General features: G+C 43.8%; 1 pseudogene across 1 annotated transcript in view; it reads right to left on the bottom strand.

The window, feature by feature from the left end:
- Positions 1–24,737, bottom strand: part of LOC144125555 (5-hydroxytryptamine receptor pseudogene) — a 287,026-nt pseudogene that overhangs the window by 62,386 nt on the left and 199,903 nt on the right. Inside the window, exon 3 of the transcript XR_013313389.1 lies at positions 2,277–2,335. The product of XR_013313389.1 is annotated as a 5-hydroxytryptamine receptor pseudogene (transcript). The remainder of the gene's footprint in view (positions 1–2,276; positions 2,336–24,737) is intronic.

The following is a 24,737-nucleotide window of genomic DNA, read 5'->3' as shown; positions in this document are numbered from 1 at the left end:
TACTCTGGTTAAATTTAGCTGGGAAACAATGTATATGAAGCAGCGGACTTTATTAAGTGGGTTGCATTTAATAATACTGATTTCAAAATTGCGCGCCACAAAAATGTTATTTTGTTCCTGCCTCATCTGACTGTTTTTTCTAGATATGTGTGGTGAGTGCCTACTTCTAAATTATTCTGGCGCTGACACATTAACCCCTTCTCCTCTATTACGGTGGTTATATGCGCAGGCTTTTACAAGTTATATTCACTTTGCCCACGCCTTTAAACTGATCTAGTAAATTTATTCCTTTCATTTCTTTTTTATTCAGGTTTGATTTACAACCAAAACGCAACAGCCGCCCTGAACGTAAGGTGTGCAGATTTCCTTAGCGAGCATCTCGAAAGAACAGTTTATCACTCTATCAATTATTATCAAGTCAGTAATACCTAAAAAGAAAAGACTCCCGCAGCGCAGCAATTATTTTGTGCATCAGTGGCTTCTGTCGTTGTATGTGCTTCAGATTTAGTGTTTCCGTTTGCTATGTTTAGTTTCTTAGCTGTTACCGAATTTGTTTACGGTGATATGCTTTATGTTCTATTGCTCTACATACGTACGCTCCTAATTGCGAAAAAATAACAACTTTGGGGATCAAGGAACGCTTTTCGCTTACTTTTTTTTTTTGAGATAATGGAAACCATAGCAGGCGCTTCCCTCAAACGTACGTTTTTTTTTAGAGGGGGGGCTGCCAGCATAATTTATAACATAAGTATGTTTTCGTTGTATGCATAGCATTGTGAAACAAAAAGCTTACTCTGACCTAAACATACAAGGCGCCAAATATGCAACGTCGTCTACGACATAGGCACAATACTTCTCTCAGGGCAGCGTCATTATAGATGACAAAAACATACACAATTTTCACCGCGGTAATGCACAAGCAGCGGCAAAGACCGCGTTTCTTGTTCATACATACTCTTCTGACGCATTACTAAAGTCAGCTTGCCGTAACCCTGAGATGAACGGCCAGAGAGAACACAAACACTACTACGTGTGAACAAAAAACACAGGAGAAGGCATTGTGTTGCACGCTTGGTCGTTTCTTCGAGGCTGTTCACTTGAAGAATATGCTTAAGCAACTAGCCAATCGCAATACTCTACAATGATTTGTTTTGTCACAGTATGATATTGAAGGTTTTTTTCTTTTACAGTAGGTTTCTGCAAAGAGAAACCAGAAATCATCACGTGAAATATCATTTTGTATTGTTTACTTCCAGCTAATTGCTAAATCTGGATTAACACCTAACACGGTCTGTATTTTTGCAATAAAGGGCACGTGAATCTACGTTAAGGTAAGAAGTTGGACCAGTTGGTACATGCTCGTGGTTAACGATCGAAAAAGACGAAGACGAAGAAACGAAGATGACAACACGACACAAGTGCTCGTGTCGTGTTGTCTTCTCTTCGTCTTCGTCTTTTAAGCGCTCGTTAACCATGAGCACGTGAGTCTATTCATCGCTTGAATTGTACACCATGTATGCTTACGTTTAAAGCTTGTTCAAGAAAATAAATGTTAATCAAAGGAGCAACGCGCACACCTGGCTGGAAGTACGCCCTTATTTTTTAGCTCTTGACATATGGCTTACCGCTACTGTTCTTTTTTTCTTGGTCTCAATAAACGTTATCTTACTCACCACCTCAAGACATACACGAGTAACTGCAAAAATTACTTCCCGTCCTTTAAATATGTGCACACCCAAGTGGGATGTAGACCAGCGCTTTCAGTAGCAACCCAAAAGTGCTGAATCAAAGTTCAGCTTATCAAAAGGGCTCCTCCTTTCGAAAATTAGGTTATTACACTTAGATCCGCACTCAACTGCATTAACATTGTACGAGAACCACTTTTTTGTTCTTGGAATAGTGGTGGGCGGCCGGAGAGGCAAGACAAGAAATGTAAAAATCAAAAAAGCGCTACAAAATACACCTGTGGATGACTTGAGCGCCCACTCGGAGTCCATCGTTTCGAATTAACCTGAAACTTTGGAACATGAGGCGTAGCTGAGGGCCTCATTAGCCGAGCGCCTTCGGTGGCAATTAGGGACGCGAGTCGACCTTCATGCCTCTTTGCTTCAATTCTGTTGGCTTTATGTCTCTACAACAACCGGCGAGCCTGGATTTAAACAATAAGCGACTCTCATTTTTTGAACGAACGGGAGAGGTCGGTACTTCTTTCTCACTCGCAGGTGCCTCTGCTTAACGCAATACTACGGAAGCGTAGCCAGTTTTAATGAACATACCTTGCTTCGCGACGCCGCTTCAGCGCCGTCTCTTTAGGCGCTCCGGGAGCGATGAAGGCCTGCAAGAGAAACGAGCCAACGTCAGTCTTAGGAAGCAGATTTAGGAGGGTTGTAATAGGAAGTAATGCATTCAGGACAAACTCTACCTGATTCGTCGGCGGAAACGGTAGGCTGGGCGACGGTGTGTGTGTATGTATAAATAAATATATTATAGCCGCTTTATATATGTAGATATTTATTTCGAGTTAGCGTTTCTGACGGAGACCATCATTTAATGCATGGGACCATTCTTGAAAAAGGATGGCCTGCGTCCATCGACTTGAAATAAATAAATCTCTGCTGAATGAAGAATGCCTCAACCTCGCATATATACGCGTGCGCGCACACACACAGATGCGCGCGCGCGCGTGTGTGTGTGTGTGTGTGTGTGTGTGTGTGTGTGTGTGTGTGTGTGTGTGTGTGTGTGTGTGTGTGTGTGTGTGTGTGTGTGTGTGTGTGTGTGTGTGTGTGTGTGCGTGCGTGCGTGCGTGCGTGCGTGCGTGCGTGCGTGTGTGTGTGTGTGTGTGTGTGTGTGTGTGTGTGTGTGTGTGTGTGTGTGTGTGTGTGTGTGTGTGTGTGTGTGTGTGTGTGTGTGTGTGTGTGTGTGTGTGTGTGTGTGTGTGTGTGTGTGTGTGTGTGTGTGTGTGTGTGTGTGTGTAAACTAAAAAGAGTAGCTGTGGCGGTGGTGGTAAACATTATTATTCACTCGAAGCTCGGCGCTCCCCGAACTGAGAGAGTGGACGCAAGCGTGGAAGGCACGCTCCGAATAAAAGCACCTGAGGGACCAATTAGTGCATGACTGGGATTCGCAAGTTTTCAAGCCCGATAAAATTTTAACATTAAAACTGAAGAACAAATGGGCAGCAATGAATCGCCAACGATAATAGTGATGTTGAATGATACGAGAAACGTGACACAAAAACAGCTTAAATCGCATAAATTCTGCCAGTACCACAGAAGCGCTCAAAGCCAAAAGTTTTGCCTTCAAAAGTTTGTTCTATGCTTCGGTTGGAACAACCAAGAATTCAACCATAAAATTAAGCTGACTTCTAAAATTTAGTAGCCTTAGTGAAAAGCAAATTTTTCAGAAATGAACAGAAATCGTTAAATAAGCAACAATTTTCCGGCCGGACTGAGGGTAATAGTCGAAAGAAAGATATCTAGGAGTGACTAAGATGCACAGACGTTGAAAGTTTTGGTTTACTCAGCTTGAAAAAGGCGTACTGAGGGTGTTCATTTCGATTGTGAACATCGGCATAGCCCAGTACGACCTTCTTAAATGTCTCAACACCAGGAACATATTCTCTTGGTGTAGGCCGCGCTGGGAAGAAGGACGCATGCCTTCTAGGTTCAGGCTTGTTTCTTCAACTGATTTTGAAACCGGGAGAAAATCGAGTGATTGGACTTTTATTACAACAATCAAGAGGAGTCCTTAGCTGCTCTTCGAACAATTGCGTTTCACTGGACTTACTTATTCTTCAAGACGAAAGAGCATCATGGTCTCGTTGGCAATAAATCATTCGTGATGCCAGAAGCACTTAATGAATTATGAGTAGAGCTAAAAAATTAAAGGCTGATTGAAAAAAGAGGTACTCATCGCTGGTAACTTGATTTAGCCGACCATTTATATAATTAGCTTTATTAACCAGAAAACATTCAGTGCCCACTTCGAGGGCTGTTTGCGTTAGAAAAATGTAAGGACGCGATTCTCCCTAATGCGAAATTTGATAGCATATTTGTTGGTGTCTGAGGTTTAGTAGGCTCATCGTTTTGTTTTGCTGGGTCGTCTGTACGTTTGACGACGATATTAGTTCGATAGTAGTGTTATTTGAAGAAGACGACGATATCCAATGCACAAACCGCGAGAATGTGTACATTAGTTCGATAGCAGTATTAGTAGAAGACGACGATGTGCAATGTACAGCGCATGGGAGTGGCTGCATTAGGAAGGAAGGAAGGAAGGAAGGCCTCAGACGTTGCTGGCACATACCCACTACGGGGGAGTGGCCAAGACACAGGCGGTTAATTACTGGATACAGGAAAGTTTTGACGGGAAAAGGAGTGGTAATAGTATGTAGTCTGATAGATTGGAAGAGGGAAGGAAAGGGGTCCAGTTAACTTGGAGATCAAAGACGGGACAATTGCTTAATGTGCATAATAGTACACAATGCCTGTAATGTTGCGATGTCTTACTGACTGAGATCGGGAAAAAGAAATTAGAATGGGAGTCGCTGCGTTTCTTGAAGAAAATTTTGCACAGCAGAGCGCACACTCCTGTCGCTTCGTCCAAGCAAAGAAGCGCCAATGGAAAGAACAACCGCAGAAGACACAGGCAAGCCCAGTTGATGAAATGGAATCTGCAAAATACTCTTCCTCAAATGAGAAAAGCGGCGGCAGAACCGCAGGAAGTGATCTATTGTCTCAGGTTCGGCGCAAAAAGGGCACAGTGGGGAAGCTGCCAGGTCAGATCTGTGAAGGTAGAAATTTAGAAGGGGAACCCGGCAACGCAAGCGTGTGAAAGAGACCTACCCATTAGCTTAGCTTAGCGGCATTAGCTTAGTGGTATCAGTCTCTGTATAGGCAAAATTGTTTTTCTTTGCTGGGTCGTCGGCACGGCTGGTGACGACATTATTTCGATAGTAGTAACGACGATGTGTAATGTAGAGCTCCTCGAGAATTAGCATATTAGTCCGATTGCACTATCAGGTGAAGAATAGGACGACGTGCAATGCACAGCGCGAGAGTGTGTTGCGGTTTAACACGAGGCGTGATCAGCTGCGGCGATTCCGTAGTGTTCTCGTGCAGTGGCCAGCGAGGCTGATGTTCGTGGCGCCGCGTGCTGGAATCCCAGCTGCGGCAATGTTTATTTTTATTTATTTATTTAAGGTTTCGCTCGGTTACATCGATGGCGCTTTAGAGCTGCGCTCTAATACAGGGTTTAAACTGGGGGGGTAAGTCACATTGAAATGCTTCGGCTAAGAAATGATTCTTCAACCAGGTCTTCCATTACGGAAAGCTACGAAAAATAAAAGCTTTTGATCAGCATTACAAAGAAGGTACAGAAGAAGGGGTAGAAATTTTTAAATGCTTCACGTAAGTTACCATTCTCGAATACTATCATGTGGAACCTGCGAGCAATTCAGGAGATAAATACTTTAGTTACCGATTCATCCTTTTGTTTCTGTTTCGTTGAACACACCCGCATTTGACAGCGGAACCCGTGACTGGTATTTCTCGCTATTTATCATCTGTGATGTCACACGAGGTGCAAACTAACAGCAGATAGGCAAGCCAATGAATCGCGAAAAGTATTTGTAACAATATCACACCGAAATTGTAAAGGTTAACAAAGATTCTACCTTTCAGATCAAAATCGTCGCTACAGTACAGTTTACTGGAAGGATTGTACTCGCAGAATAGTAAGTTTACTCTGCGTGTGAAATGGGAAACCGGATTGAGATTGGCCCCTAGCAGGTGCCAGGCTGTCCTTTGCGTGGATAGAAACGTGGCGACGCCTATTGAAATGACAGCCGCTCACTTGGCGTACAGTTCGCATTCATTCTCTCCCTTCGCTGCGTCGTGCTGACACATAACGTCGGGCTCTCGCTGCGTCTTACGTGATGTGCACAACGAAATTTTCCAGCCATAGGCGAGGTATATTTTAGAGATTCAGCTTCAGTTTCCCCAAGCACGAGCACTAATAGGACGTGAAATACAGTTGCCGCCTACAGGGAAGCACAACAACCCAACTACAGTGAAAATCGATTTCCTTACAAATACGAAGTGCAGTTTACTCTCGGCGTTTTTCTAGAGGCATCCAGCCTGTTTTTGAGTCAATAACAGCGTCTGGAAGCTCTGACCTTTTCCAGTGTGCAACGTAAGCAAGAACAAGTTAAAAGTTTAGCTTGTTAACGAAGCTTCCGCACCTTTTCGATAAAGAGTTACTTCTAGATCTGGTCACGCTTGAACGATTCCAGCTTAAACCTGCAGCTCTACATCATTCTTTTCAGAGGTTTTAATATCAAATCACTTACAGCTCAGGTAAAGCCCGCTTTTACGAACGAACTCTCTCTTTCTCCGGCAGTGATATATTAATTTCAACGAATTTACAATTCTGAATTTGCTAACTGCGATACAGCGTAAAACTCGGTTTGGTCAAGTTTTCTCTGAATAAATCAATGAAATAACTAGAAAACAGGTAAAAAATGCAGCAGAGTTAGTGCCACGCTGATACAGCGGAAGACCGTCACCAAACCCAATAAGGTCATAATCGCCTTATCTTGCTCCCCTTACTTCGTTGCGGGAGATATATCTGCCTGCATTGTGGAATTACTCAGCTGCCCGTTTGCGCGTCCAGACCAGAGTTTAAAAAAGTCCATCATGAATATAGATTTGGCGGATGAATTTAATTTTCATTGATTGATTCAATTATGGCGGATTAAAAATGTTTCGAGAGGAAAATAGTGTCAATGTTTGCACGTACCGGGAGCAGCTTAGCTTGATGTACGCTGCCTCGCAGGCGTGAAAAATGGCCACATTATAAGGACCGATGACGCTCCAAATTCAACGAAAAGGAGACTGTTGACGAGAAGAACCTTCTGGAGCTTGTTTATGGCAAGAAACAGCTTGATAAGATGAGAATACGGACGTTGCCTTATAAAGTGTGCTGACAGTTCACAGGGCTCTAGGTGTCGTCGAAATGCTGTGGCAGTTCGTTGAGCCTGACGAGGGAGCGGAAAAGGCCCTGGTTGCTCTAGCCAGCTACGAGAGCTTTGCAACGTATTTTGATGCGAACATTACGCTGTGAAAAAAATTGCTGGAGGTTTAGCATTGCTAAGCACGAAACGTTGTGCAAAAGCAGGTTTTTTCAGGTGGGCACTAGTGCCACGTACTTGAAAGCGCGATTGAAACCGCGTTTCCATTCCTTTCTTCTTTGCGCACAGTCTAATTTGATGAATACAACGACATGCAATGCACAGCGCGAGAAAGTGTTGCAGTTTAAGACGAGGCGTGATCGGCTGCGGCGGTAGCATAGTGCTATCGTGGAGGGGCCAGCGAACCTGATCTATTCGCGCTTCCGCGGGTTCGAAGCCCAGTCGCAGTAATATTCATTTCATTTCTCTAGGTTGGCCAAGGTCACCCTCAAGGTCACATCAGGTATACCAAACACGCATAGCCACCCCCCTTCAGTCTGGCCTCATTCCCGCTTTTTACTGCATCCCGTGACTTACTTCAGAGGCTTCAATAAACACCGACGTTTTCCAGGTTACGAGGCTAATAATGCTTTTGCACTCAGAAAGACCTAATTTGTTACTAGCAATAGTAAAACTGTACTGAAAATTTCGCGAAATAGCAGATTTTACAGAAATACACTTGAGGTAGAGGACAAGCAGCTGCAGTGAAGCCGTTAAACACAACTTCTTTATGACATTTTCCGGCTGTCTTCATCTGAGCGATTCTACGAAATGGCCCGTTTAACATTCATCTCTCTTTCCGAGTCGCGTTATACTGCCGCCTCCTGCATGACCTTTTTTCCTTCCTGTATTTTTTACATGCACAATGCTACAAATAAGCTGGACATCACAGGTGCAGATCGACCTCCTCGTAACAGAATGACTCGATTTTTTGTTAGAGCTGGAAATGCTAGTCTAAAAAAGGGCCACAAATGGGCTTCTACCGCACGAGGCAGATTTAACGTTGCTTGACGGCGGAACTTATCGCTGATCCGTCAAGGAAACAGCGGTCAAGACCCATTCCCCCAGAAGAGCCGAGCACCAGGCCGGGAGAAGTCTTGTACCAATTAAAAACCGGTGGGTACCCGGCGGCACTGGGGATCGAACCCAGCACCTCCCGAATGCGAGGCGGGTGCACTACCACAAGGCCACGCTTATTTTTGACAGTTATTGTAGACACATTTGAAATCATATGCTGTTTAGTTATAACTTAATGGCACTTCTGCTACTGTATAACTCATTGTTGTTCGCATTTTTTCATGTCAAATAATATGGACACTACCTGTTCTTGTAAACCACTACTGCCTTGTAAAAGGGGTCATGGGCCTAGTCAATCTGTCGAGACAGCTATTAGCTCTTGACCTTTTCCAGGATCCATTATTTCTGGAAAAATAAAGAATTGAATTGAAGCAACAACTAAGCATGGAATTCTTTGCGCTCGAGAGTTGCAGCTTTTAAAATACGTTTTCAACTTGTTTTCTCATTAGCTCCAAATAAATTCAGTGTGTACCTTCTTGCCATCGAAGCAGTACACAATTTGAAAGCAGCTAGCAAAAGTCACCGCACTTTCTGAGCTACTAAATTGATATCACCATTAATCGATATTTTCAGCCAAGACGGATGTATTGAAAACTAAACATTTTGACAGAGTTACCTGTCTGGTTGGGTTTGAATACGTATAATAAACGGCACATCTCCAACCAAAAATGTTAACTTTAACCCAACGTTTTGAAGCCTACTCGGATCCTTCATCAGGGGTGACTGAGGGCAGTAGCTAGCGTCTTTTAAGTATGGAGGGGAGGGGGGGGGGGGGGTTGAAAAGAACGACAGCTGTGTCGCGCAAGGCGCGGGGGAGGGGGAGGGGTTTTAGGCTTGCGCGCCTTGCGCGACACAGCTGTCGTTCTTTTCACCCCCCCCCCCCTCCCCTCCATACTTAAAAGACGCTAGCTACTGACCTCAGTCACCACTGATGAAGGATCCGAGTCGGCTTCGAAACGTTGGGTTAAAGTTAACATTTTTGGTTGGAGATGTGCAGTTTATTATAAGACGGATGTAGCATCCAAAATCTGCAGTCTGACTTATATCGAAAGGTGCCCTGCCTTGTTCTCATCAGAAATGTCTTGCAAAGCCTGACCTCGCCCTGCCATTTTGAAAGGTGCGGTCAGAAGTCCTTGATTTTGTTTTGTTAAATGGCAATTGAAAGATCATATTCTTTTATTCTTTGATCAGCGTAGTAAGCACTACTTTTCAGCAGCAAACTTTATTTCAGTTTATTTTTCCTCATGCCCTAAAAGAGAAAGTCTACGTAGAGATAAAGATTACGTTATCATCTCCATGAGCCTATCTATGCACACTGCCGATGAAAGGCCTCTCTAACAGATCTCCAATTAACTCTGCTCAGAGCAAGCTGCAGCGGCCTTATCTCCACAAACTTCCTAATCGCCTCCATCCACCGGACTCTCCTGCCACCCCGTGCAACGTTTTCATTCGCTGGTACCCTAAGGGATGATCGATTATCGTGGCTTCTGATTAGAACCCATTCAAATGGCTGTGTCTTTTCTTTCATTGAAGCTAGGATACCTTTCAATCGCGTTTTTTGCTCTCTATGAGAATAACACGTAATTTTTTTCGTTGCGCAGCTCAAACTACACAATTGATATTAAATATCTGCAGGGCAATATTTTATTCCACATACTTTTATTCCTTTTATTCCATTGCAAGTGAAGCATCAAGAGGCATGCATTGCGAACGCCATTAAAGATATAAACTACTGAATGCTTGCACACTTTCCTAACTCAATGAACAGCACAGTGCAGGAAAGGGCTTCCTTTTTTAGAGGAGAGAAACCAGGTTCTATGATAATCTTTATAATCTTTATAATCTGTATAATCTATAGCTATTTGTATTTTAGTTATTCCGAACAGCCCCTCAAAAATTTCCATATCTTCTATGGTTCTTCTACTTTTAAGTTTTTTATTTGCAGAGCCAGTCAGCGTAATCTGCCTTAGTTTTGTTACCCATGGGCGTCATATTTTGCACTACTCTTATACCTTTGATATCGATCCCACGGTCATTTGCACTCGGGGCGGGAGATTAAGGAAGTAATCAAAAAGTAAAATAACACTGTGGGTTTCCTCACCACTTTTTACACATTTCATTGAAAATACTCTTTTGTCCGGTGTGACCGTTAAATTTCAAACACTCAACTATGAAGTTGTGTGTATCATACCCTATCTCAGTTTTAATTGAACGGGGCAGTTATATTTACTTTGGTGACTCAAAAACACTATCGGTCTTTTTTATTCGACATTTTTATGACCTTCTAGCTCAGACGGAGCAAAGCTTATACTTTCTTGAATAGCGGAAGCACGTTAGTTTTCGCTATCATGCTTTCCTTTTAAATATCCTGAGCGCAGCACCATCGAGAGGGCGTCTTTCCTTCTTTTGTACACAGTCTAAAGAAAATTTCAATGCTAATAAATATGAATTCAAGTTGCCTCGCTGGCTTGAGCTCGCGTGGGACTAGTGAATGGCGGTTGCATGTGTTTGCCACTAAACACCCGATTCACGATTCTTAATTTCTAGTTAACAGAAAATGGCTTGTCCAATACAACACACAATGCCACTCAGAGAGAGTGGTTCAAACACGTTACAGCTGTGAAAGGCCTGCAAGAATATGCATCAGTGACACGATACCCTGGGACGCAGAATAAAATACGCTTAAAAAGTCAAACTAGGATAAAATGCACCGCAATTTTACTGTGGGCTCCGAAATAAGGAATCAAGAGCTGCACTCCTATATCACATCCTTCCTTCCTTCGCTGATGTTTACGACCTTAGGGCTCTCGTAGACCACATAACCGAATATATTATGATAACGAGAGCCCCGTTTGCGGGCTCACACAGAAGAAGCAAAAAGCGGCTGTGTGATGAATCAAATGGAAAGTGCATGGACTTCTCGGTTGCCACTAAATCGGCTCTCATCAATGCCACGTGGAGATAGAATAATGGTAGTAGGATGAATGGGACCATTGTTGTTACGGGCCGCTACGCTGCTCGGTCTTAAGAGCGCCGACGCATTTTTGCTTACCGTACCAAACGTCCTATGCTTCCTAAAGGGATCAGTGTTGCGCAGCGATAGTCCTATTGTATTCTTCCCCACCCTCATGAGGGCATCTGCATGCAACACATGCCATGACCTAAACCAACTTGGGAGACATGACCGACTAGAGCACATAGTAAAGGGCACCCATTTCCCTAAATGTACGAGTGTCAATGCTAATTCCATTAACCGTCCATACTGCCCCATAAACGAAATCGCTGACCGTGCCAAAATTTCCGCCTACGGGTACATTCCTGTAGGATATAATTCATGCTGTTCGAGTTTCTATCCCCTTCCATGGTGTTCACAAATAAAGGGTAATTGAAGGCTTCTGGAAGTTTCTTAAGCTTGCGCGAGACGCTGATTCTCTCTCCTAGACTTTCGCCTGATGGCTGCGGTAATGTGGTCAAGGATTTTGAACCTCACCCTGTAAATAACAAGACTGGTGATAAATTGACTGAGTGCTCAGAAAAGACACATTCATTAAAAAATTGAGGGGTTTGAGGTCGGAAATGGTGCCGAATTCAATGAGGAAATGCCTCAGACTGTCCAGCATCTAGGGCAGCAAGGCTGTTGCTGTCCTCCTCTAGCATCTTATTCTCCTCTTCTAGACCGCTATACGTCGCCAAACTTTGTCCAAGAATATGTGTCCATTTCAGAGATGTATTAATTTCTTATTAAGATGGGCGCGCGTTGCCAAAAATAAGTAGGGCCAGCACTATGTAGCAGTATGTCTCAAGAGTCAACGGTGCCCTTTTCGGGGCTCTCGTTCTTGCAGCGCCCTTGTTGGAAATAGTTGCGTGGAGTAACCGTGGGAGAAGATTTGGCCGTGGTGTGCGCCACCGTCTTACGTCAGGTGCTTTCAAAGAATGCTAAATGGTAATGTACAATATGCTGACTGGAATCTTTCCTGCGCCTCCGGATATCAGAAAGTACTTCCATGCCTACAGACCAGTGAGCCCAGTTTTTAGCGTAGGCTGTGACAAGAAGGCCTGATAAAACTGCTTGCATTGCTCAGTGGGAAGGAATAATTGCATTAGATTGCGCGTCACTCACTATATGATCGCATAAGTGCCTAAGTGTCCGCAACAGCAGCAGCTGCAGCAACTCCGCCCGCAACGAGAAGCCATCTGTCACTAAGGTGGCTGCTCTGAAGATTCAGACAAATATCGTCATCAGACTCATCTGCCTGGATAGATCAGACTCATCTGCCTGGACAGTCTTCCGGAGTTAGAACCACTCTCACCCTCTTAAGTAACATATCTCCTTCGCACAGTGGTCGGAGCGAGTGTGCAAAAAAGTTCTTCTGAACGCTCGCCTTTCTGCAGCTGTCATCCATGACGCTGAGTGCCACTTACGAAAACAAACCATGACACTACGCGAGTGGCCTTTAAGGTGGAGTGCAATGTATCAATACGATCCTCGGGGGATGTCTCGAAACTCAGTCTACGTTCTCGAAAATAACTTCATGCGGCAAGGATAGCTCTACTTTAGATGCAATTCCTCGCTACCGTAATAAGGGCACGTTTCAGTTCACGAGGCCTGAATGTTGCGTGACGAAAGCGAGAATAGCCGTTTCTGAAGTGGCAAAATTTACTCTAGGCGCAGTGCCTCGGGCAACAGTAATAATGCGAAAAAAGGCTCTTTGAGAAATCAAGCTTCACCATGCATGCTGCAGAGGTCAACTTTAGCGCCCCTTCCATAAGTTAGTAGGACGTGCATCGCAGGCATGACTTTCTCAGTGTTGATGGAAGTGTGACCCTAATGCATTTTATCAAAGGATGGTAACCCTATCAGACACAGCAAAATGGAACAAACACGGCAAAATGAAAAAGAATGTTTGATCCTACCTTGCACCTTACGCAGACATTTGAGGTTATATTAAGTTCAAGTGGTCCTTTCACGACGTGCTCTTCTCATCCTGAGCAAGTCAATAATCTGATGTGACATAAAGGAAAAGCACGGATACCATGAACCGGCATGTCTGTGTCTTTTTGTATACGATGACAACGTGCAAGAAACTGGCTGCGAAATGTTGGATGGATTTTTATCACGCTAGTGGCAATCCTGTTGGCCTGTTTTTCACTAACAAAGTATACTGACTGCCCAGCTAGTTGGACATACTTGATGAATGAACAACATAGCGTTGAAACGGCACACGGAAAAGACAAACTACTAGCTGCCTCTCTGTCCTCGCCTTTTCTGCGTGTTGTCTCAACGCTACCTTCTTCGTTCAAACTGCTTTTTTCGCATCAGGTTTTCTTTTTTTTTTGCAGGTTTGCGATTGCTAGGCTTCGTAAGCAAAACCGGAGAGACCCTCTCACGACTCAAAAGAATTTTCGCTTGGACTCCATTTAGGTGCCATCACAGTGCAGATAATTCTTGCAACTACTATAAATTCTTGTTTTTTTTTTCATGACCTTTATACATCTGTTATCAGTGTAGCTGGACATAATTTTGTGCTAGGTAATCTTTTCATCGCCTGAGTTATACACTTCTTCTATTTTTCACTTCGAAGTACCATCATTCTGTAGCTAAGAGAGATAAAAAAGCAGAAGCAATCATGTTTTTCGTTCCCTAACGTACCTCCATGTCTTATTTTCCTTAATCGTAAACTACTGCGCTGCAGTAAGCACCGCACTGCCTACGCTAGCTATTAGCGGAGAGGATTGCTACGCGGGTTATGGTCACATTTACTCAAAGAAATTAGCTAAAATATTATTTTCAGCCTCACAAATACCTTTATCGTCTGTCGCAAAGACAGCTGCAGGCACAAACGGCTGATGGTATAGGTCAGAAGATATCGCGAAAGATTTCAAGCACCGCAAGACTTCGGGACTCCTCGCATCGAGCGTATCTGTTATACGACACTCGTTTCCGGCGACAATTATTCCGGCACGTGCTCCGTTGGGTCAGCAGGCCCGGCTCTGCTCGGAGCAGATGACGACGCTGCATCGGCGTCCTCGTCCTGGGTAGTCTATGCGGGACAAGCGGGGACCGAGTGCTGGGAGAAGGCTCATTTGGAGCCGGCCTCGAAACACGCTTCCGGAGGACATTGGGAGGCCTTTATTGCGTCCGCTAGGATCGGACTGTCCAATCTCTGGGCGCGGTCATAAAGCTCGGAGGCAATAGCCGCCGCAGCCGTGGCTGGCACATTCCGCCCGCACCGATCCACGAAGAGCAGTGGCCAACTGGATGGGCCATTCGCAGTGTGCTTTCTGCCTCAGGGGCATTCCTACTCGATTTTTCCCCTACTTACTGAACGCGCGAACCTAGCTGTGTCTTTTTTTAATTTTTTTTTTATGGGATGCCAACGGGTTGTAAAGGATGAGAATTTTAACGACGAAAGTTTACGGAAAGCCACCGCCAAAAGCCAAAAGCAGTTAGCTTTTTCTTCATCCCTGCTTCCTGATAGCAGGCCATTCTAAACGGATAGCTTCTGTCTTCTCACCTTTGTTCGTTTTTAGAAATATAAATGACCAGGCGACAAATGGGTAAACAGCATTGCCTGCATGATATGTCGACACTAAAATTCCAGGTTAATTAACACCACCTGGCTTCTTTAACATACACTGGCACTGAAATCGCGTTAAACATGACTGGCCTGAATTCCGCCTCGATCGAAATGCGCGCGTCGGCCACTGTCGGGATTCCACCAAAGCGAGCTTGTTCTCTACAGCCGAACACTAAAACCACTGAAGCTGGTCCACCCTTCAAGTATGTCGTACAGAGGTAGGGGGTGAGAGGGGGCGGGTAGATGTGTTTCTTGCAAACACGATGTTAACAAAGATGTCGAAAGCCTCAGGGAGCTTGCCAACGTTTCGACAAGAGGAGTCAGCTTGTTCTGGGTCAAAATCATTTTAAAAGCCACAACACTAAAATGAAAACATTTATGTTCCTGTTCCCATTCTCCCATGCAGCCGCCAAGTTTTGCTTAGCTGGCGCTTTTCCGGTAACGCGTGAACAGTCGCTCATCTATTGTCCGGAACGGTTTCTAGTTTACATAGAGACGTGCGGCGCGTACAAAGGCCTTCTTTTGACAAATATTGAAACTAAAAGATTGATTGATTGATTGATTGATTGATTGATTGATTGATTGATTGATTGATTGATTGATTGATTGATTGATTGATTGATTGATTGATTGATTGACTGACTGACTGACTGACTGACTGACTGACTGACTGACTGACTGACTGACTGACTGAGTGACCGACCGACCGACCGACCGACCGACCGACCGACCGACCGACCGACCGACCGATCAATCGATCGATCGATGGAATACATTATTTCTATGTAATGTGAAAGATTAGGGTGTCATATCCCATCAAACGCTATGTTGACCAAGAGATTGAAAGAAATACACTTATATTCCCCTGCAACATAATGGACGATAAGGGCGCCTGAAACTCGGAGCATAATTTACATTAGGAAGCCTATCCCAATCCTAAAAGGAAAACAGTAGCGCCGAAAAAACACACACACAGTAGAAGAACGACGTAGGACACTGTGTGTGTGTTTTTTCTGTGCTACTGTTTTCCTTTCTGGATCAAAATGAACCATCTAGCCCAAACAAAAGTTCTTCTAAACTATAAGCCTATTCCATTTTGCGAAAATGTTGGCAAGAAAAAAATCCGGCAGAGACACATAGGACTGTCACGTGTGCAAATGCGAAAGCACTGCTGTCCCTGTGTGCATTGACACCCACCCACCGACACATACGGGCGTAAAACACCCGCCGGAACGTTGTACGACGTACGTTTGCATCACATCATTGATACGAAAGCCTGCGAAGGTACGCAGTTTGTGGTGCATATGTCGTCGGTTCGAATCTCGGTCGCAAGCTGGCCTCCAACTTTACTAGCACATTTAAGCTTTATGCAACGAAAAATCGTACGACCCACTTGGCACACTGTGCAACAAACGGTTGCGTCACAAGTTTGATACGAATGTCGGGAAAACTGGCGCCACATGGAGGCCGGCCAGGGGCGACTATATATAGACGAACGACATGTACAGGGTTTTCTGAAGTGGCGGTGCTCGGCTTGCATAATCGCCGCTGCATGACGTCAACCTATTTTTCTTAATTTCACTGCGATGCTCTGTACCATCTGCGAGCACACACACACACCGTGGGTTTTTCTGGGAGTGAGAGTAGTAACCCTTCCGCATTAAAAGTGAAGTGCAGAAGACAGCAGCGGGTTGTGCGTGTTACGAACTACTCGTTATCAAATCTGTTAGAAATGAACTGGGGAGCTGAGACGCGCAATTTTCTGTCTACTGCCGTGAAACCACGGTTAATTCAGAAGAATAGCATAATTTTCGGCTATCTTCGGCGTGTTGGAATTCCCCAATTCAATCCAAAATAAAGTTAAAAGATGATGATTCGGAATGAGTCAATATTCTAGCTGTTTCAAATAACCGCGGTTCATGGGTTCTGTCAGGGCGATTTATTCTTACTGACGGTGATCGCATTAACACCGTGATATTTTGTCCTTTCCGGCGCGGGAAGTTCGCATGCCATCGCGAACCTGTATTTAAAAACTTAATTTAGGTGCTAAGCATTTCTTTTCTTCGGGAGGCAGTCACCTAAGTTTTCTAACGCCGTCGAAGTACCCCTTATTACATCATGTGCTTCAAGGAAAGCTCCTTGATAGAGAAAGACTGTTTTTTTTTCTGACAAAATAATGCCAGTCTTGGAGGTGAATCATCTTAACCAGTTAGCCGGTTAACTATACAAAAATAATTCACTTTTTGGCTATAACAGGCAGGAACCTAGTCTCAATTGCAACTTTCTAGCCGACCATTAGAAATAGTCATACGAAAATGCGATCACACTCGGCCCTGTGCCTCAGCAAATTATGGCCATTTCTCGCGCAATTTCAAAACACCGCGCCACCTGTGTGCGCACTGCGATGTTCATCAAATTGCTTTACTCCAAGCAGCATATCCCGTGACCTTCACAGTCGCTCCCGCGTTTCCCGCGCTGCGCTGCTCACCGCTGCTTTATGGGCAATGCCATCGCGCTAGTTTCGAATTACGCTATATGCTAATATTTGTTGAGCCACAGCGCCAAATGCAAATGCGTTGCAAAAATTCTAAAAACAGATATGGCTAATATTAACGGTACACTGCTAATCTATGATGGCAACCAAGTGACCGAATGTAGTATTTATAAAGTCAACTATTAGAATTAAATTAACCAACTTACTATTTAACAAGACTCGCCCCTTTTGCTCATGTCCGCCAACACTGGAATTCTCTTGCCAATAAAGTCCTCTTTTTATCTCTAATGCCCTATTTTTATAGTTATAAAAGTTATATCATCAAAACCACTTCGAAGCAGTATCCTTGAATAAATCTTGCGAAATAGAATAGCAGAGCGCATACGAATGACAAGACATGGTTATGCAGAAAGCAGAGCTTTTCAAAAAAAGCTGCAAAATCTGCCTTTCACCCACACTCTTGCCATACACCTGGTGAATAAAAATCCGATTAATATCTTTAAAGGTGCAGTCACTGTAGCTTATTGATTTACTTTAATTAACGACCAATGTTATGATTTTCGTCCACGAGGCTTAATATAAGGGTGCTGTCTGTGGAGCAGAATTCTTTCTATATATATGTATATTCAGGCTCCTTTTGTAGAAATTCCTGGGTCGTGCTATCCTCTTTCCAGAATAAGAATCAGGTAAAAGCGGAAAAAGAAAGAAAAGCAACACAATACGAAATAAAATAAAAATTGATACGATCATAACCGACTGGGCACAGGAGCAGTTACATATATATAGAATGCGAGACCGGGACAAGACCACTACAAGCGAATACTCCGATTTAGGGGGTACATATGAGTGTTCACCGTAAACCCTAATTAAGACACCGGCACTTTAGCTTTAGAACTTTGCATTCTCATCCCACAAAACAAGCAAGGAGGAAACTGCAGGTCTACTTAAAAACAGCATTCCTCGAACACTGAGTTTCAAAAGAAAAAAAAGTAGTTTTATGATCACAGCGAACGGGGTACAACGGTAATCACCTTCCCTCCGGTGCTTTGGAAGCTTCACATTGAGGGCGTTGTAATAAACGATGCGCTGAGCTGTTGCGTTTTGTTTCCTGTACAATATTCTCATAAGTGTGCCTTCCGATAAAAAAAAACTTAAATATTAGGTGGCACATGCCAAGTAGCGCAGTTTGTTCGAATTCTAAACACACCTGCGCAGCATGCTAATGACCTCTGAGCGACCTAAATTTAACAAGGTGTTGTTTGTTACCTGGAGCGAAAAACGCGATGAGTACGAACACGCGGTGTTTGTTGGCCATTAGGCGGGAAGCAGAGGCGACGAGCGACACTAATTACATGTTGCCGCTTGAATGGCCTATTTTGTTACGCTTTACCATCAACGATGATAATACTCGAAAAAAACAAAAAACAAATTGAAGTTGGTTGTCGAAATTAGGTTGCCTATGCACATGATTCGTGCAGTCATTTGCGTAGAATCTACTTTGGGTACTTAGGGGAGGAGCGCTGACAGTTTTTTTTTTCGCAAGTTAAGGCTTTGTGTTCGTCCTGTTTTGCTGATAAAACTGAAGGCTAATCACTTCATCACTGCCTAAAAGGCAAAAGGCGGCCTTAATACACAAGTGGATTCGAGCTTATGGCAGTTTTCTCCACGTGCCATCTCTCTGCTCAGACTATGGTCAGGAGTGGCATTTGTATCTTGCTAGTACCCTTTTCTTCCAGCCATCTTCCAACTTGCGCTGTTCGCTGGAGCATCGCTGTAATATGTGCTTCGATATTTCGGTCTGAGTGCATTTCTATGTAAAGGCCCGAGGTCGTTGGAAAAACAAATTCACTTGGCATTTTCGTTATTCCTCTGTGAGTACACGCCGCTGGGTGCGAGCTATATTGGCTGCTTGCCCGTCATGTTGTGTTCGATTTTTTTTTAGTCAGGATAGAGACGCAGACAGCGGCAGGAATAGGGCACAGGAACGCCACACCAATGAATATATTCAAACGTGTTTCGAACCAGAGGAACATGGAATAAAAAAGTTCTCTGCCGCAGACCAGACTACCACACAAAAGATTCTTGGGGAAAATCCGGAAACGTAAGTGCATTACTGTGACAGGCAAGTGTAGATAATAACAAATAAGAAAGTCTCTGCCGCTAGGCATCGATTGGTTTCTCAGCTTAATGATATCACAATTCGTTCCCGCATTTAGACAGCAGTAGTTCTAGCTGCAAATCATAAAGCAGCACTGCTTACAAAGAAAGGTCAGCGTTTCACGAAACCGGGAGCTTTTGTTAGGCCTTCGTAATGTACTTAAGCTCAAATTAGCCTCGTGCTGAGGCACGCAAAACGTATGCCTCGATTCACTACGGTGGCACTAAGCATTGAACGAGTGCCGTTTAGCTCGATGAGGAAAGTGCAAGGCAGTCTTTACGGTTGGCTTGTTTCCAAGAGGGCTTTTTATGGTAAGAGATACTGCAATGGCGACGCTTTTCTATTTTTTTTTCTATTTTTCATTTCAACGAAAGTAAAATGGACTACACGAGCAGCTTTGGTGACGTCTCTGTTTTTTACATCTGCACTTCACGGACGTCGTCGGAGAGTGGTTCAGTATAGGGCAAAATTTCAGAGCCAGACAGGGCAGTTGTCTACCCTTTCTACCCTTACAGGACTTACAGTACTTAAATTTTAAAGCTTGCAGTTTATCTACTATGATTATTTTTAAACTATAGCGGCGAGACCGCCTCAGCGAGCTTGTTCTGTGCATGTACTCAACGCTGCTGGAAGAGGGAAAGAAGCAAAAGCAAGAAAAGGAATGAGGGAGGGAGGGAGAGGGGGAGGGAGGTCAGCGTTTTGACCGCTTTTAAAACCATCTTTCTGAGTAGCTTGTGTTTACCTTCGGTACAGGAACATGCACGCAAGAGGAAGGCTTCACGATAATTGGCGTTCCTCTGCTGCACAGGCTTAAAAAGTCGGATTTGTGGGATTATATTTGCGCCTGGTACTTGCATGAATTTTGCGAAAGTATTGCTCCGTTCTCGTTAGCTCCACTAGACGGGCAATAGAAAGGATACCACGAACTATCGTCTTGCATTTTAGCGCTATATACACTTCTAAATCCTGTTCATCGGTCTCCGACAATCGTTTCAGGAAGAGATTTAAACAAACTTGCGGCTGCAGGGCAACAGTGCTTGATATTAGGAAGAAGGCACGCCAATAGGTAATATTCCATAGCATATGGACTAACTCAGATGCGCAGCATCCAGATTAGAGGCCAGTACAATCTCCACTAAATCCCCCGTCAATATGAACTCAAGGAAAGCCTGCGGGCTTTCGCGGAGCGAAAATAGCGAAAGCATTAGTGGCGCTCAAGCTACGCCAACAACAAAAAAAAGCATAGAAGATATACAGCTTGCTCCTTCCACTGGTTCTGTCGTAGGCCGCAAATCCACTTTGTTAATACGACGTCGAGCAGGAACAGGGTCCTCCCTTGCGTACCAACTGCCTATTTGGGCACCATAGCACATGAGAATTAGAGCACACCTGCTACCGTGGCAATAACAGAGCCGGGGATTTGCGCCACCGTAGGGTGTTGACACCTGCGCCCCTCGAACCCTCTACCGGCAGTGAGGAAAGTCTGTGTGGCACCCGGGGCTTTCCCGACCTCATTAGAAATAAGGCTAGCAGTATGCGGCTCGTGCAGGCACGCATACAGCGGTCGCAATTATATGTGCAGAGTCGGACCCAACTGAAATGACGCAAAAGTTTTTCTGCGAGGAAAACAACTCATTCGAGTTGAATAAAGCGGTTCGTGTACTACCGATCGGTATAGCTTATTATCTCCAGAACTTCGAAAAAATCTGAATTTTGACAGAACTTGTGGAAGTCTCATGAAAGTGCAAGGTATATTTTGCTGGTCGACGCATAAGACACACGTTTCTTTCAGTGCTCAAAAGCATTCTACGGCTTGCCCGGCGGATTCTCACACACTTTTGTGCCCTCACATGGGTCTCACCAAATCTCTGTTCATAAACCCCTCAAAACGTTCACAAACTCCCGTACAATTATATAAATAAACAGCCCATTAATGACATAAGAAAAAACGGTAAACGGGGCTGTTCTATAAGTTACTTTCAATTCACATTAATTGATCGAAATATAAAAATCAATCCAAGATGCGAGTGCTTAGCAAAGAGCTTTAAAAATGATATGGTTCTTCTGCCCTGCTTAGACCTTACTTGCGAAGCCGAAAGAGCCTAAAAGAGAACCACTGGCTTTTCTTTTTAATCATTCCAGCTATCAGGCATTCGCCGAGGCTATGTGGGGTAGAAGCTTCCTAGGTCTCCCTTCTAAAGTCACAGTTACAGCAAAAACAATAGTTCTTACCGGCACACGTGTAAAGTCATGATTGCAACACTATGTCACCCTACACTGAATCTTTAAGCGTATTGTTATCGAAGCAGCACATGGCTACATTAAATGTAGAATTTCAACCGAAATTTTTGAAAGCGAAAACTAAGAATTTAGGACCCGGTATAGGAAATACTAAATGCTCCGCTGGTTTTATTGTTACGCGTTTTTCGCTTTCAATACTGTGTCAGTCACGAGGAAAGTTAGCATCTAAGATATGAAAAAAAGGTAGATTTAATGAAGAAAATCATTGTTCATATTATACACGGTGTTTCACGTAACATGAATTCAAGATTAAAAAAAAAGTGGTGCACTGGCGCTGGATGACAGCAACTAGATATTTTTTTCTCGTCGTGTCGCGCTCCTCGAAGTATCTTTAAAATTCCGCTCAATTAGTTAATTATCTGAGCTTAGTTATGCGAAATTCATAATATTCACATTAGGGCCATGTGCATTTCGTAATGATGTGAATGAGTTAACGTTATGAAACAATCGATCCAGTTTTTTTTTTTTTGTAGCAGCGTACCTCCTTCGTAGTCTTCTTTCCGTCAATTAAAAACGCGAAATATGAAGTCTAAAAGCATATGTGGAAGGGGGGGGGGGGGGCACTCGTTCATGCGATACTAAAGTGACTTTATGCTCTACCATATTCCAGCGCTCCCAACCGTGTTTTGTACGAACGAGACGTGAGTGCTGACCGCTCTGATCACGGCGCGTAGTTTTCATGTTCAGGTAGAACGTGATGACGCGCTTTCAGGACTGCAATGAGAGCTGCGTCGGCGGCTTAATACTTCAAGACGGTGAGCGCGCATGCTTTGTATCGCAACGAACTTCACAGCTCTACAATACGGCAGCGCAAAAGCGGAATCCTGTGTTTCTTTTTTTCATATTTCGCATGCTTTCTGTAAATGTTGGTAAAAAGGACCACGTAGAAGATACGTTGCTACAATAAACTGGATTGGTGGTTTCGTAACCACCTCTACAGGTTAAGGAAACACACGTGAAAATATATAAAAAAATTGCGTAATAAATCTCCAGAAATAACATAATTATAGACAATTTAAAAAATACTCTCACGACCGGCACACAGACGGAAGTATTATGCCATTGATTTCACGCAGCTCAGGTGTGCTATTTTTTAAAGTCCTTTGTTAAGTTTACTTCAAGCACTCAGTATAACCCCCCCCCCCCCCCCCCCAAAAAAAAAAATAAACCTTTGTCGCTGCTAAAAAGCCAGCCGATTCCAAGTGATGACGTAAATGTAAGGACATTTAAAGAACCCATTTTTTTCGCTTTGTCTCTTTCTAAGTGTCGAGCGCAAAAAAAAAATTATTTTGTGTTCTATAAGCACGAAACCGAAAAAATATAGAGTAATGCTAGTTTTGGGCTTCACTGAACATGCTAATGCCTATGTTGGCGTGCAGCTGTTGATGGAGCACAATTTCATTTCGAGCAATCCTCAACACGGGGATAATACGATGCTGATACAATCTTGATGTTAAGACCGCATGAAATATATTTAGGAATGAAACAACCGTGTACCTACCAGACTAAACTGACTCAATGGATGCTTTGATAGAGAGACAAAAGCAGTCTAGAAATAATGGACCTTGTGTGTTAATCCTGCGAAGAAAAATGCTATCTCCACCGGCGGTTGGTATAGACTCCACGGAGGTCGTTCGCCAGTTACGGAGTAGCGGCACTGATATCTCGCGCTGCGCCCACTTTTGTCGCTCGCGATGGTTCAAGTTGGAGCTAGAAGAAAAAGAATCAGAACACTCGTTTTCCATTATTAAGCAGAACATATACCAAAGGTTGTATTTCATACGGAAAGGCGAATTACTTGTTAACGCTTGCATCAAACCACAAAGATACTACTATTTAAAACAACTCTTGATATCTTGGCCTTCCTTTAACCAATGAATACATAATTAATATCACTAAAAAGTATTAGCAATGTGGCTTCAGGAATATATTAATTAAAACAGGGATAGATGGTAAGTCGTTGCGACAGAGTCGCGTAGGCGAAAGTTTTGCCGCTGGCTTAAATTAAAGAAGCCTAGAGGAGTAGACCTTCGTTACACGAGAGCTCCTGCTACGCTGTTCATTCATTCATTCATTCATTCATTCATTCATTCATTCATTCATTCATTCATTCATTCATTCATTCATTCATTCATTCATTCATTCATTCATTCGTTCATTTTACCTCAGATGCTTTTATTAAGGGTATTACATTCGTTACACGTCGTTGCATTTTTTCCCAATTAATTTTATTTTAGCTATAGCTCGCTCAAATCCCTTTCACAGTTTCCTATATTGCTTTTGAGGGAAAGACACTGTAAAACAAATACGAATTTCCTCCCTCTGCAAAAGAAAATACGCCGGAACTAAAACCGAATCATCCGCGGTTGGTTAGTGCGGTGTGGGTTAGGTTCTGAAATGCATGCTTATCACCCAACGAGAGGAAGGCACGTTTGGGCTTCTTTATTTCCATATTCAATCTCAGTATTCTCAGATGGCTGTGGATCCCACGAAAGGCCTCATAAGGCATCCGTTATAAACATCGTTCTCTTCTAAATCTTTGCTAGCTGCCCGTACAATCCACATATACGAATGCTCTTCCTGGTGGCATTGGTACTGATTCTTTATGCAAACGTTGGCGAGTATGGTGTTGGGAAAGCCTAGACAGGCCTCATCAATGCTCAACAAAGCTGCGGAAGTTTAAAAGATGGTTCCAGTCCTACTGAATGAGTTCTATAGTCTTTTTCTATTTCGTGACATATTACTTCACTCAGCTTCTAATTCAGGCAGAACTTCCCTCGAAGTTTTAACGCTGCCAAAGAGAGCCCCTTGGGGCGGAGAAATCTGAGCGATGCCTCAGGATCGCTCGCGCTTCAGGCGCCAAAGTTCGGTGCGCTGAAAGCAAGTGGGTGGTTGGGTGGTGAAGATGGCCTGCCGATATAATATGCAAATATAGGAAAGGAGCTGACAGTCAGAGAAGGCGTGCGCGCACACGCACACACAGACACGCGCGCACCCACAACTGCCGTCTATAAAGATTACTCAATTATTGCACACACACGCGCAGACACTGAACCCCGCTTCATCTGCTAGGTTCTTTAGTGCTTATTGAGTGTCCCGTTGGAGAGGATTGCCCCCAGA

The sequence above is a fragment of the Amblyomma americanum genome, chromosome 3 (genome assembly GCF_052857255.1).
Source record: "Amblyomma americanum isolate KBUSLIRL-KWMA chromosome 3, ASM5285725v1, whole genome shotgun sequence".
Classification (NCBI taxonomy): Eukaryota; Metazoa; Arthropoda; class Arachnida; order Ixodida; family Ixodidae; genus Amblyomma; species Amblyomma americanum.
This window is presented reverse-complemented; position numbering and strand designations above follow the sequence as displayed.